Source organism: Narcine bancroftii, chromosome 10 (assembly GCF_036971445.1).
Source record: "Narcine bancroftii isolate sNarBan1 chromosome 10, sNarBan1.hap1, whole genome shotgun sequence".
In the NCBI taxonomy this organism is placed as follows: Eukaryota; Metazoa; Chordata; class Chondrichthyes; order Torpediniformes; family Narcinidae; genus Narcine; species Narcine bancroftii.
The window spans coordinates 82,228,459-82,242,202 of record NC_091478.1 but is presented as its reverse complement, the minus strand read 5'-3'; the positions used below and the strand labels follow the sequence as shown (position 1 = coordinate 82,242,202).

General features: G+C 41.1%; 1 protein-coding gene across 4 annotated transcripts in view; it reads right to left on the bottom strand.

Annotated features, from left to right (window-relative positions):
- The window catches only part of aktip (akt interacting protein), a 43,839-nt gene extending 42,773 nt beyond the window's left edge, over nucleotides 1–1,066 (bottom strand). For all 4 annotated transcript variants that reach the window (XM_069901598.1, XM_069901595.1, XM_069901597.1 and 1 more), the window contains exon 1: nucleotides 945–1,066. The gene's annotated coding sequence lies outside the window, so the exon portion shown is untranslated. The remainder of the gene's footprint in view (nucleotides 1–944) is intronic.
- Between the last annotated feature and the right edge of the window lie 12,678 nt (nucleotides 1,067–13,744).

Below are 13,744 nucleotides of genomic sequence, written 5' to 3'. Positions count from 1 at the left end.
GGAATTAATAGATGCTGCAAAATATATAGATTGACTAATTTACTGGTCGTACACCTAACATCTCATAAAAGACAAAAGTAAAATACCATAACCAAAAAAAAAGCAGATGTTTCACTTTTTAACCCCAAAAGAAGAAATACTTTGGAGGGCTCATCCAGAGCTTTTCTTTTAAACCTGAAAGACCATTGTAATACATGCCTTGATGCATAAAAAGGTAGTGTATAAACTATGACTGAAAACTGTTGTGATCCTACTTAAATATTCAAGAAGCAGTTGTCAGAGTTTCTCTTCTGATATTTGATTTTTTTTTTAATGTGACCAAGGCTTTGGCGAGCCTTGCCGGAGTTTTCCAGAAAGGCTGTAAGCGGGTGCATTGTAAATGCAGGGTGGCAACACTTTTAGACTTGTGTAATAAAAGGCATGGGCATTTCAGAGGTGAAGTACCTTCATCATGGTATGAGCAAAATGTAGACAGGCACCCAAACAAAATGTATTTGTTTTGTTGTCCTCTGATCCGACAAACACCACTTCAGCCTTTTCTTCAAGGCTCTCAACTGAAATCCAGCACATTATATGGCAAGATGATGGTATTTCAGTTGTGAAACTACCTTTAGGACTCTTTTAGTGGAGGAGCCCGGGAGCTACGACCCCTGCACCTGTCGCCTGCTGGCCCCTCTGCCAAGTCTTTGCTCCAATCCCACCCCGACATCCCATTCGCCAGCACATCCCGCACGTCAACCACGAGCTGGAAGCCGATTGGCCGGGATTAGCGTCAATCAGGCCTCACGCCCCCACCGTCTCGGTGACCGCCGCCAGCTCCCCGCTGCCCGAGCGGGGCACAAAGACAACAGCGCCTTCCTCAGCAGGCGGAGCCTGTCAGCGGCCGCTGTGCACATCCGGCCCGTGACACCAGCATCCTCAAAACCCAGCGCCCGTTCTCTTACCCAATGAATTCCCCACACTGCCGGCTTGCCCGCATCCTCGGCGATCCCGCACGGCCCATTAAAACACCACCACACCGGAAGGTCTGCCCCTTGCCTTCTGATTGGCAGGCCTCTTCAGTCCGCATTCTTTGTGGGGAAGCGTCGTTCTCCGATGGGGCGGACTTGGTGTCAATCAACTGCGTCACAAGGGTGGGGCTTGTGGATCATGTGATCTCCCTGTTGTCACGGACGCCATATTTAATGTCACATAAACAATGCTGGCGCCACCTGCTGGCTCTGACCCTTCAACCCAGGGCAAATCCAATGAAGCCTTTCCAGGGGAGTTCCAACCTGTGCTAGGTTTCCAAGTCAAAGTCTATATGGAGATTAAAGCAAAGCAAGGTACTGTGCTTACCAAAAATTAGGCCTCCAATGACAAGCTTCAGTCTGCTTGGCCATCTCTAGAAACGGAGAGACCTGCTGAGTTCCACCAGCAATTCTGTGTCTTTACTATTTCAAGTCTTTGCTGACAGGGTCAGCGTCCACTTTCACATCCATATCAAGCACAGTGAGGTCCAAATTCCATGCAGTTAGCCACTTTTACTGTGCTGCCACAAAATAACGAATTTCGTGACTTGTTCACGACAATAACTTCTCCGATTTGACAGTCTACTTCATTTGCACATCTGGTTCCAGACTGTAGCAGGTTACAGTAAGTTGGAGAAACTCAGTAAGTCACACAGCATTCTTTCTGCAGCAAAGATCAATAAATAACCAACGTTTCAGATCCGAAACCTTCTTCAAGGTGTTAACACTCTACTACAAGCTCCATCATAGAACATTACAGCACATAAAAGAGGCCCCTTCATCCCTTCTCGTCTGTGCTGAGCTGTTTTTCTGCCCAATCGAACTGACCGACACCCAGTCCATCCCCCTGCCATCCATCAGGTGAAGGGAAAGATTCAGGGATGTTTTCAATTGCTCTATTGCTAAAACCGAAACCATCTATAAAGTTGCTGTGGTAAAGCACTGTGACATGTCATTGTCTGGTCAGGCACACCTATTGGCCGATTGTACCTGTGGCTACTCCCCACAGGCTCCTGTATAAAGGTGACTGTTCCACAGACCTCTCCTCAGTGCAGGACAGTCAAACAGTATGGATGTGCCTTTGTTCTTAAGTGAATAAAAGCCTGTTGGTTTCTCTACAATAGTCTTTTGAGTAATTGATGGTGCATCAATTTTATTCACTTAAAGTTTCTTTTTTAACAATGGAGCAGATCCTGAAGCCAGAAAAGCTGGAGGTCGACCCTCAATCACCGGAGGCATCTACCAACTTTGAACTCTTTACTGCTATTTCCCTGAAGTTGCAGTAAATGCAACACACTTCTCAAAGTATTTGATTAGTTTCCCCTGAAAATTCCTACACAGGCCTTTCACTGCTTGCAGATATTCTCTCTGTATTGCAGTCAGTTTGGATATATTCATTATTTGTTTACATGTATACGCTGTATACTGTCGCTTTGCACTATCATTAAGTGGCAATTCTGCTTTGCCCATAGAAAAAATAAAGTATATGATGTTATATATGTACTTTGACAATAAATCTGAAATCTGAATCTCTAAATTATGAAAAAAGTAACAAACTAGCACAATGTGCTCCTAGTTCAACTATTTAACAACGGCCATAACGTGAGCTTGCTATTTCAGTTTACATTAGTACAGTGGAATTCAGAACAGGAATCTAATACAATACCCCTTTCTGATTATCTGAAAACCATTCGACCAAAATTCTCGAATTTCCGAAAATCTTTTCGGCTGAGACACGATGTCACAAGTTGAAAAAAGTTGATTTTATTTTTACCCACCATGCTTAAGTGGGGCAACATGGAATCAATTTACAAAAGAGTCATTTGTCCACAGGTTACACATTGAAGGAAAGGACAGCACTGATTATTTAATTATAAATTGACATTTTTTTTCTCATAAGTTTCTGCATCTTTTCCATAAATTGCATTTCCATAAATTGCATTCAATTCAAATTGAATTTGAATTGAATACCGCACTCTTCCTCTGCTTGCACGCCTGAGCCATGCTCTCTCCCTGCTCATCCTGCTCAAGTTGCGCTCTTATTCTGTTCACCCAAGGAGCTCCCTCTGTCAAATCCCCTTTTAGTGGATTCTGCTGGAGGACAATCCCTAGGGCTGTAAGTGCATTCACCTACCACTTACAGGTGAGATGAGACATCGGGCTTCTGGGCAGGATTGGCAACAGCAGTGAGGAGGTGGGGCAGGTGGCGTCAGCTGATGCAAGTATTCTGCTGCTTAAAGAAATGTCTCCATTATCCGAAAAATCCTTATAACCAATATAGGTCAGGTCCCAAGCATTTTCGATAATTGGAAATGTACTGTATTACACAAAATTGCCTTTAGGCCACCATAAGGCAGACAAAGATTCACCAGTACCCTTTACATTCAGAGAGACTCCCCCAGAGTCACTGAGTGTGTGTAGATTCACCTTCAACACTCCTTCAGTCTCTGCAGCCACACAAGACCAGTTCAGTTCATACCATTGGCAACCTGAGCTACAGATCCAAACATGATCAGGATGCCTTCAAAGCTCAGGTTCCTTTCCCGGAGCACGCTCTCGAATGCCATTTCCAATACCTGGTTTACACGAGTCAGTTTCCAGCAGCCCATAGCCTGGTGTGAATCCTTTGACCTCAAGTCGTCAGTAGCCCGCAGCTTATGTGGGTTCCTCACCTGAAAGTCACCAACAACTCACCACCTATGTGTGTTCTTCAGCTGCAGAGCCCCTTGCTGGTCCGCCACTGTGGTCACCGTCCTTAGACTTCTCTGCTTCTTCTTCTCAATGGGGTGTTCTGTCTGTTACCGGTGCCCTGTGCCAGCTCACTGCTCCCCGAGAGTCTGCAACCTTTCGAGGCTGCTGCGAACATAAACACCACTATCTTAGGCCTAGACCCCATGGTGGGAAGATTTTATATTAAAAAAAAAACCATCGGCTCCTTTAACTGGTCATTTAAAGGCTGTAGGGAGCTATTGGTAGTCCTCTGGTCCACACCAGCATTAAAGCAGCACCACCAATTTTTGTGTATGGGTATTGTACCATAAGTGTATCATTTGGTGTGTGGTGAATGCAAGAAAAAGATCAGGGCCACTGACACAAATAGAACAAGGAAGTGCTTGTCTAATTTTACGACTGATGTGATTTCACCTGGACAATGATTATATGACCTATTATATCTGAGACTAAAATTGGATCACATGATCCGTTTCCTGAGATGTGTGAGATTAATCTTTGTCCTTCATCAGTTGCTTCATTAGTTTATTAAGTAGTTACTAACATCTTTGTTAATGAAAAAAATGTAAATAAATGTAGTACCAGTGAGGGGCAACATAGTTGCCGATATTTATTTTAAGGACGGTACGATGGGCGTAGTGGTTACTGCTATATCTTTACAGCACCAGCGATTGGGACTGGACCAGAGTTCAAATCCTGCGCTGTCTGTAAAAAGATGCTACATTCTCCCTGTGGCTGAGTGGGTTTTCTCCACAGTCTCCGGTTTCTCCCACCGTACTGGGCGTGTAGGTTAATTGAGTGTAAAGTGGGCAGCATGGACTTGTGTGGTAATATGGCCTGTTATCACGCTGTATGTTTAAATTTTAAAAATTTTAATTTCAGGAAAGTTAGTTTTTTAGAAGGAAATTCACTTGTTAAAGGTAGATCTAGACCAGAGTAGATTGTATAAATAGAAGCAAGATTCCTGTTCACCTCATTCTAATTTGGTTTCTTTACAAGCATGTTAATGAACTGTTAAAATCTAAACTAATGATCAGCACTAATTTATCCTCCTTAAGCTGTTTTATTTCTTCTTCATATTTTGCCTTTGTTGCCATCACAAATAACTCTTATTTTATCATGATAGAGCTGAATCACCGTATGCGACCACTCATTGCAGACTGCATCACAGTGGGGTATGGTTGCTGCAGAGAAGTGGATCGGAGGTCAATCCACAGGGTCATGAGAGTGTCAGAGAGGAGTGTCCTTCACCCACCCCTCCACCATATCAATATAATCATCGGGAAAGGGGTACAGGAATATCAGAGCCAGCACCACCAGGCTGGGAATGCTGAACGACTATAGGAACTGCTCACACTAACCATCCAAGACTCTCATATTTATAAAATTGTATTGATTTATATGCATGAATACTTGTCCTGAATACATATTGTTTGTCTGTATGTGTGGTATGACTGGATGTTTTGCACCAAGGACCAGAGAATGCTGCTTTGTTGGGTTGTTCTTGTGCAATTAAATGACAATAAACTTGATTTTAGTTCAATATTTGCATCAAGAACAATTGCAAGAAAATATTTATTGTACACAATTTTACAAAGTACTTCCACTAGAAATAACTTGTAATCCAGCTTTACCTTGAAACATTTGGTTTCCTAAAACCTTCAACTTGGGTATAAATTTCCATTTATTTAAAACAGCAGTTAAAAAAAAAATTGGCTACGATTTTCAAATTGAATTTGTGTTGACGATTTGACATAAATGTGGAAAAAAACCAAATCAATTCAAACCTTGCTAATAAGTAATAATGATGTTTGTATGAGAAAAGGGTAAAATTTGTTTAAACTATAAAATTAATTTTAGACAGATGAGTGACTGGGGAGAATCAGAGGGAAAAAGCAATTCTTCATATAGCATTAGTCTCTTTTCATCCCCTTGGGCAACTGCCTTACTTTCACCTCAGTAGAGCAATTATCTGGTATAATGACTGCAATGCAAATAAGTGATGAGATTTTATTAAACCAAATGGGCAAATCAGCTGCACATGATTGCAATTTGATTGACAGTGACAAGTATTGAAGAGTCACAGATGTGAATGCAATAGAACAGTGCTTCAAGGAAGGCTTCTGATAATGTTACTGTTGATAAAGTTACTTGGCAATTCTCCCGAAGAAAATAAAAGGAAGGCTGGTGCATATTAATTCATGTTGTTAGCAACCTGACAAAATGTCATAGAAATGTTTCAATTTGCCTTTTATTTCCAAAGCTTATGATCCTTATTTCTTCTGATCCTTGAAATCACATATCACTGTTTCAACTCCATTGCAGATACGGAGATAATAAAACTCAAAGCCAGCAGGTCACATCAAATTTGATTGCCTTTTCTTTCAAAATGCTTGCGTTTTTTTTTCCTCTCTGCAAAGAATAGATGATAAAAGCAGTGTAGTTAATAAATGTTAATTAAAATATAAACACACTGGACTTTGATAATGGATCTTTTTTCTGTTCATGTAAAATTATTTATGACATCAATATTTTCCTTTAATCCATGGATAAATATTGTGTAAAATTTAAAGCATTTCTATTGTTCTGTCCATCCATGTATTACTTTCAAAATGTGAACCATCTGTGCACTTAGTTTTCATTTTTCATGGGCCTTAGAAAATAAAGTGGGAAATACTTATGAACCACACTGTCACATTCTTTCAGCAAATTTGTTACAAAGATCTTGACATTTATGAGGAGGGAGAAATGTGATGAACTTTTTTTTAAACCTTTTTCGAACGAAATGAAGGAGGTAATGAGTTCATTGAGTGAGGTGTGTTGTAATACAATGTAGGTCTATTCATGCACCTTCACTTCTTGCATGGGCTGGAGCTGGGATATAATGAGGCACACTGTATGCTTAATGTATACTAATAGATTTCCTGTGACATTACTCACAGTATATCTTGGACCTTACTTTTGCCAGAAATTTGATTTCTGCAGTTTACTGTAGTCTTGTTCCAACTGAAATGTCAGAGTATTTCTCCTTTCATTATACAATTGAAAAGAATCTTGACAGTAACACAACACACCTGATATCGGTCAAAAATTATTGAACACCTTACGGAAATGGAAGTATGGGTTCCACAGCTACATTGGAAATAATATTTATGTTGATGTGCAAGTCACTTTATTAATCACCTCAAAAAATCTGTTATTTCTTATATTCTCCCAATAACTAAATCTTATTTTAATCCCATTTGTTGATTTGAGCAACTTTTTTTATAATTACTGTGTTATATTTTGGACATGGTAATTCTGCAGAATCATTAGCCAAATGCACAAAAATTGATGGTGGTCTATTCCTGGGAGAAACACAACAGAAAAGATACACTGTATTTGGAAGGCATGAACACACAAAGTATTCAATTGAGATGAACATTTAAATTGTGTTACAATTAATTACTTCTCTAGAATAGGTTTCCTTTGGGAAAACAATTTCCAAAAGTTTGCAACAAAAGGTTCAATGTTATTTCCTGATATTAAAAATACACTGGGTTAGATCTGAAACGTCTCAAAAGCTACCCTGGGTCATGTTGTTCTGACTCTCCACAGATCTGTGAGGCTCAGTCACTCTCCCAACCTCTGGCCACTACTGTGACAAGAATTGGGTATGTCACGAAGTGCTTAAATTACTGGAGTAGCATAGCAAGATTTCTAAGGCATGTCTGATATGATTTCAAATCCCACTATGGGTAGCTTGGATGTTTAAATTCAAACAATTGAATAAAACTGCAATATGAATAGAAAGACAAGTTTCATTAGTAGTAACTGAAATCATTAAATTGTTCTAAAAACCCCCTTGGTTTAGTAATCTCCTTCAGATGAGGAAATTTGCCATCCTGAACTGATTTTGCTTGTACACGACTCCAGATCCATAAACACAGTTGACTTTTAACTGTCTCCTCAATTCAAGGACTACTTGATATGAACAAAAACTGTCAGTGATGTCAAATTCCCATCATGAAATAAATAACAGTGTTGACAGCAGTGAGGCCCAACATGTATGCTGTCAAATAGTCTTTAAAAATTTTGCGAATATCTAATACTTCACATTTAAAAATAACTTCCTCAGGAGTTTTTGGAGGTTTGGTATGACATCGGAAACCCTGGCAAATTTCGACAGATGTGTGTTGGAAACATACTGAAATGCTGGAGGAACTCAGCCAGTCTTTTCAGCATCGTTAGGAGTCAAAGATATATTGCTGACATTTTGGTGGAAATTGTGCTGATCGGCTGCATCACAATCTGATATGGAGACACCTATACCCCCTAGTGTAAAGCCCTGAAACAGGTAATGGACACAGACTAGGACATCTCAGGCAAAACCCTCCCCACCATTGAGAACATCTACAAGGAACGCTGTCGTCGGAGACCATCAGCAATCATCAAGGTTCCATATCACCTGACACACACTTTGTTCTCCTGTGACCATCAGGAAAAAGGTATAGATGCCACATGATTCGCACTACCAGGTTCAGGAACAGCTGCTACCCCTCCACCATCAGACACCTCAGCAACAAATTCAACAGGGACTTATTTAAGGATTCTTACTTTTGAACTTTATTGATTTTTTTTCTCTCTCTCTAATGCACAGTTTGTTTACATTTATTTATTTGTTTACATATGTACATTCAGTTGTTTTTTTTTGCACTGCCAATATGTGGTAATTCTGCCTGGTCCACAGCAAAAAGAATCTCAGGGTTGTAGGTGCTCTGACAATAAATCTGAAATCTGAACATTTAAATACTATTATTAACCATATAACAATTTACAGCATGGAAACAGGCCATATCTGCCCTTCTAGTCCGCACCGATTTATGTGAAACTCCACTAGTTTCACCTGCCCACTTCCTGCCCATAACCCTCCAACCCCCTCACATCCATGTACTCATCTATCCTCCTCTTAAATGACCCATCAATGGGCCCCATGTCTTTTAGAATTTAACATTTGAATCCTCAGTAGCATTCCTAATTCTTTTTATTAGCAAAAGCTGAAAGAATAAAACAAACACATGCACTCTTTGGGCATACAAGGCATTTAAATTAACTAAATTAGATGGCAGCATATTTTTCTCATTCATTAATCTATTATTAGTTCAGGGGCAAAGCTGAGAGATGTGCAGAGATTTACACTGCCCTCTTGGACACATATGGAGTTTAAGCATGTCGTGAACCAATCTTTAGATGGTGTTCTGTTAAAAGGGAGGCGACATCACCACCTCCACTCAGAAAATGCCCATCTATGTTCATCTCCACAAGGATTTACTTCATTGAAATTAATCTCCGTAATGACAAGGGAGGAATTACTTTGTACAGATCTGATTTCAGTTATTTATTTCTTGGTACAAAATTTAATAGGCAAAACTGGAAGATCAGGCATCAAACACATCACAATGTCTTAACAAAATTAAAAATTAGGCATGTTTTCATTAAACTGGAAGAGTTGAACTAATGTTCCATTTTTTATTTAATATGATATCAGTAGGATGCAAGTGGATTTAATTTTAAAAATACCTTGGGCTATATGTGATGTTCTTGCCATTAATAATGTGTGTAGAATGATTATATATCAGTAGTAGGTCTAGTATTGTCTAACTTTGGACTTAACAGGTCAAATAGATTGCATGATGCTAAAGTTTTCAGTGCTCTGTGTAGGATATCATTTTCTTAATAGAACTCATTTTACTTGAAAATCACCAGGCAGTTCAAATTCAAAGTAAGATGGTGTACATTAGATTTCAGATGTATTGTTAGATTACATACATCACATACAACTCCGAGATTCTTTTTCTGCGGGTGAGGCAGAATTACCACTTATTAGTAGTGCAAAAAAAACTCTACATATATAACACATTGTACATTTTGATAAAGAAAATATGCACTGTATTTCCTCAGTGCCCATCCAGTTGGTAATTCAGTGTGTTGCCGGAAGAATTTGGGTGTCATATTTCCATTTTAAACAATCAGTTCACCACTAATATATTGGTATATTTTCAAATGTCTTCATTCTGTGAAGTAGTGTCATTTAAAAGGCCATTCAGACAACCTAAAAGATTTTAGGACTCGGTGGAAGCTGTTTACTGACCCAGAAAGCTGCTCCAACAGAATTTGTTGGTTATGGGTGCAATGTACTTTCAATTCTGGATGTCACTCCATATAATGTTCTCTGGTGCATCGCAGACATGCTCAATTACAATGAATTAAAAGACTCAGGAAGGCTCAAAATTACAGCCCTCATGAGCATTCAGGGAGCCAAACCCCAATCTCCAGTTTTCACAGTTGAATGCATCTGTGAACTAAGACATGTCACCAATGCCAAGCTCAATTGGATTAAGGGCTCACTTTCACTCAGCTTCCTGCTCACTCCAGATAGGATCAGTAAAAGTTTACACCTCACTGCTCCCAAGAGTATAAGGAAGATCACCAATGCTCTCTACACGAGGAAAGCCGACTTTGATTACTTTTCTTTCTTTGGAGCTCTTCAGGCTGAGAAACAAACAGAATTATGAGCCTTTCAGTTTTATTGAAGATTCAGAGGATGATAGATTGCACTCACCTGGCACGATAGTTTCTCCTTCAAAACTCAAGAATGCTGAATTTGATTGACTTCCTCAAGATGCAGATACAGTGCTTGGGGGCTCCCTCATCAGACAAGGTTTCAAAACAGTCATCATCTACTCCTTCCTGAAGAAAGTGGCCATTAGGGTCTGTCATGCTTTATCCAGGTCCCTCCTGCAGTAGGGTTATCAAACAACAAGCTGAAGAATGGGATCCTGTCACGCAATGAAGGAAAGTCCTTTCTGGATTGTAAAGAAAACACAGAAATGCTGAAGGAACTCAGCTGGTCTCATAGCGTCCATAGGGGGTAAAGATAGAAACCCCGTGTTTCAGCCTTGAGCCCTTCTTCAAGGTATGAATAAAAATCAGACAGGTGCCTGAATTAAAAGGCTGAGATTAGTCAATGTTAATGCCATCCAGTTGGACAGTGCTTCAATAGAATATGAGGCAATTTACCTCCAATTTTCGGGTGGTCTTAGTCTGGCAGTGCATGAGACCATGGACAGACATGTTGGCAAGGGAATGGGGTGGGGAATTGAAATGGGTGGCCACTGAGAGATCCCTGCTCTTGTGGCATACAGAGCTGAGGTACTCAACAAAGTGACCAGATTGCGTCCAGTCTCAGCAATGTAGAGGAAACCACAACGGGATCTAGTATATGACTCCCTGCCAATTCAGAAGTGAAGTGTTGCTTCATTTGGAAGGACTACTTGTAACCCTAAATGGTGGTGAGGGAGGAGATGTGAGTGCAAGAGGCGCATCTCCTATGGTCACAGGGTTAGGTGCCAAGGGGGAAATTGGTGAGAAGAGAGGAGTGGATGAGGGAGTCACAGAAGGAATGGTCCCTTTGGAAGGTGGTGAGGGGAGGAGAAAGGACAATGTGTCTGGTGGTGCGCTCATATTTTGGATGCGAAGGTTGTTGGGATATTAGGTGACAACAAATAGAATTCTGTACTTATTGCATGTGGGAGCAGAGGAGGCCAGGGCAGATGTGTGGGTAATAGATGTGTGGGTGAGGACCAAGTTGATGGTGGAAGGGAAGCTAAGATCTGGCTGCTTTTCACTCATACCTTGAGAAAGGGTGCATACTCATCAGTTAGATAACTTTACCTCCAATGGACACCGTGAGACCTGCTGAGCTTCTTCCGCTTTTCTGTGTTTTTAATACAATCACAGCACCTGCAGACTTTTGCGTTTCACTTCTTCAGGATTGCTCTCATCTTCTCATGAGCATGCCATTCAGTGAGCTCCCAGAGAGGGATATTGTTAGTGCAGAAAGGATGGGCTCCAGACACAAGTTGAGCCTTTGGCATTCAAATGGTAAATTCCCTGGTGTGATGTTACATACATAGTAATACTTTCACTGTTGAGGTCTTTCATGGCTTGTTTCAGCATCATGCTGAAGAAGATTGAAAAGAGGGTTGGTGCGAGAACGCAGCCTTGCTTCAAGCCATTGTTAATGGAGAAGGGTTCAGAGAGCTCATTGCTATATCTGACCCGATCTTGTTGGTTTTCGTGCAGTTGGATAACCATGTTGAGGACCTTTGGGGGGCATCCGAGGCGCTCTAGTATTTGCCAAAGCCCTTTCCTACTCACGATGTCGAAGGCTTTGGTGAGGTAATCAAAGGTGATGTAGAGTCCTTTGTTTTGTTTTCTGCACTTTTCTTGGAGCTGTCTGAGGGCAAAGACCATGTCAGTAGTTCCTCTGTTTGCGCGAAAACCGCACTGTGATTCTGGGAGAACATTTTCGGCGACACTAGGTATTATTCTATTTAGGAGTTTACCTATCTCGGCTGCACCATTTCATTGGATGCAAGGATCGACAATGAGATTGACAACAGACTCGCCAAGGCAAATAGCGCCTTTGGAAGACTACACAAAAGAGTCTGGAAAAACAACCAACTGAAAAACCTCACAAAGATTAGCGTATATAGAGCCGTTGTCATACCCACACTCCTGTTCGGCTCCGAATCATGGGTCCTCTACCGGCATCACCTACGGCTCCTAGAACGCTTCCACCAGCGTTGTCTCCGCTCCATCCTCAACATTCATTGGAGCGACTTCATCACCAGCATCGAAGTACTCGAGATGGCAGAGGCCAACAGCATCGAATCCATGCTGCTGAAGATCCAACTGTGCTGGGTAGGTCACGTCTCCAGAATGGAGGACCATCGCCTTCCCAAGATCGTGTTATATGGCGAGCACTCCACTGGCCACCGAGACAGAGGTGCACCAAAGAAGAGGTACAAGGACTGCCTAAAGAAATCTCTTGGTGCCTGCCACAGTGACCACCGCCAGTAGGCTGATATCGCCTCAAACTGTGCATCTTGGCGCCTCACAGTTCGGCGGGCAGCAACCTCCTTTGAAGAAGACCGCAGAGCCCACCTCACTGACAAAAGACAAAGGAGGAAAAACTCAACACCCAACCCCAACCCACCAATTTTCCCCTGCAACCGCTGCAACCGTGTCTGCCTGTTCCGCATCGGACTTGTCAGCCACAAACGAGCCTGCAGCTGACGTGGACATTACCCCTCCATTAATCTTCGTCCGCGAAGCCAAGCCAAAGAAGAACACTTTCACTTCAATTGCAGTGGGCCTCACATATAAATGTTCCTGAAAGCCTCGCCCTCATTAGCAGTGAACAAGGGTGAGGCAAGGAGAATAGGAAAAATAAACAAATGTACAAGTTCCCACCTGACAAAGTGTCAAAATAGTTTTCTCATTAACAATTGCAATGATGGTGAACCCTTAGCATTTTGAGAGGAATTCATCTTCCCAATCAAGTGGAATCATTACAGATTTCAATTGTGGATTCTTTACCTGTTTTGAAGAACACGAAATGAAGAGATGAATAATAAACTTCCACTGAAGGAGAACGCTGCAGGATGTATTCTTCTCCCTCTCTTCCGATTACATAATTTATACTTTTTGTGAGATTCCTGAGGCTCATCACTTAAAATAGTTTTAATATACAGCTACTAATCTTTTATCAGTAACTGATCATTTGAAAATTTGCTTTGTATACCTTTCGAATAAGAATTGCTCTTGTTTATTCCATTCACGAATGCTTTTTAAGAACCAGCATGATGCAATGTTACCAATATTTATTTTATTGTCATGTAATAATACAGAAAATGTAATATTACACAAATGTCAGGCAAACAAACAAACATCAATTGTAAGGCAAACAAACAAACATAAGCATCACCTGGCTGCCTAGAGAGTAAGAGAGAAGCAAAAGAGAATCCCTTCAGAGACACTGTCTCTCCATGGATTTTCCTCCACATCCCACCACCAGCTGAAACTCCAGATCCAAACCTCCAATACAATTAAGAAGCTTTCAGTGCCTGAAACCATTCTGGAGTCCTTCTTGCCCTCACCACTCTCTCAAATCCTAGTTC